Below are 1,675 nucleotides of genomic sequence, written 5' to 3'. Positions count from 1 at the left end.
TGGTGTAATATTTGCAGAGATGATACTGAGAATTTTCTAAGGTTCTTTAAATTTTTTTCATTTATTTATTTTATGTGTATGACAGTTTTGCCTGTATTTATATAAGTACACCATGAGCATGCAGTGCCCACAGAGACCAGAAGAAGATGTTAGATTCTCTGGAGCTGGAGTTACAGATGGTTGTTGGCAGCTATGTGGGTTTGGGGATTGAACCTGGGTCCTCTGCAAGAGCAAGCCAGTGCTCTTAACTGTTGAGCCATCTCTTCAGCCCAAGAATTTTCTAAGGTTCTTGAAATTACAGAGTAAGTGCAAAATACTGAAAGTCAATTCATATATACATGTGCTCTACTGAAGATGTTTAGCATGAAGGAAAAAGAAAAAAATTCAAGTCATCAAATAGAAAAAAATGGATTATCCATAAAAGAATGATAATTAGACACCAACTTAATAGCAAGAGATCCCAGAAACCAATCCAGTAATGTCTATGAAGCACCACAGGGAAAAGAACTGGCAGCACTGATTTCCAGCTCCTGCTAAGCCATTACTCAGGAATAAGGAAATGGAGGTTTTTTCAAAACTGAGTTTGCCAAATTTTTATTGGAAAAAATACTAAATTTTTAAAGTGTTTATTTTTCTTTTAGAGTTTTAAAAAAAATTTACATGTACTGTGTGAGTCTTTGTGTAACTAGGTGCACATCCACAAGGGTGCCTGGGGAGGCCAGGAGAGGGTGTTGGACCTCCTGGAGCTGGAGTTAGAGGTAGTTGTGAGCTGCCCAATGAAAGTACTGGCAATTAAACTCGGACCTCTTGAAGAGCTGCAAGTACTCTCAACTGCTGATCTCTCTCTCTCTCTCTCTCTCTCTCTCTCTCTCTCTCTCTCTCTCTGTCACACACACACATTTTAAAATTAGGAGCTGGAGAGATGGCTCAGCAGTTAAGAGCAATGGCTAGTCTTGCAGAGGGCCTAGGTTTGGTTCCCACCCCACTTGGTAGCTAACAACCAACTATAACTCCAGTTCCATGGGATCTGATGCCTTCTTCTGGTCCCCTGGAGCTCCTGTATCCAGATAGTGCACATAAATTCATACAAGCTCACACATATACACACCAATTTTTTTTTCCCAGGGGAGAGCATGAACGCAGCCCCCATTGCCATAAATTATGCAGTCGAGTTTCCTGCATTTGAGGAAATCGCGGAGGTCAGCACATCCCAAGTGCAATGGATAAGCCTCGCCCTGGGAAAACCACCTTCCTGATCATGGTGTCTCCCCTGCCAGGTTTAAAAAATCTTTAAAAAATTTAAATGTTATTCCAAGCCACCTGGGGCTACAAGGAAACCCTGTTTCTAAAAGTAAAAACAGCAACAACAGCAACACCAAAAATACTTAATGCAGTTCAACATGTCCAAAATGAAGTCATCGTTTCCACATCCTGCAAGTCTCTTCCAATCTGTTTCTTCCCTTCTGCTTTCTATTTTCATCCAGTTTCCCAAACAGAAACCTGGGAATTGTGATTCCTTCTCCTCCTTCCTTCCCAATCAACAAGTTATCTATTTTCATCTAATGAACTTTTATAACCACATTTAGTAAGTACTGTTACTAGACTTGGGCAGGAGAGCGACTCCATACAGGAATCTTCATTCAGGAAACAACCTTAGTCTGTAAAGGAACTGAAA

At 40.6% G+C, this 1,675-nt stretch overlaps 1 non-coding gene across 1 annotated transcript; it reads right to left on the bottom strand.

Annotated features, from left to right (window-relative positions):
• Positions 1–1,122: 1,122 nt before the first annotated feature.
• LOC115068629 lies at positions 1,123–1,285 on the bottom strand. Its single transcript, XR_003847961.1, has one exon. It is a non-coding gene; the product is annotated as a U1 spliceosomal RNA (small nuclear RNA).
• Between the last annotated feature and the right edge of the window lie 390 nt (positions 1,286–1,675).

The sequence above is a fragment of the Nannospalax galili genome, unplaced genomic scaffold (genome assembly GCF_000622305.1).
Source record: "Nannospalax galili isolate Female #2095 unplaced genomic scaffold, S.galili_v1.0 scaffold227, whole genome shotgun sequence".
In the NCBI taxonomy this organism is placed as follows: Eukaryota; Metazoa; Chordata; class Mammalia; order Rodentia; family Spalacidae; genus Nannospalax; species Nannospalax galili.
The sequence above is the reverse complement of the archived record's forward strand: the minus strand, read 5'-3'. Positions and strand labels throughout refer to the sequence as shown.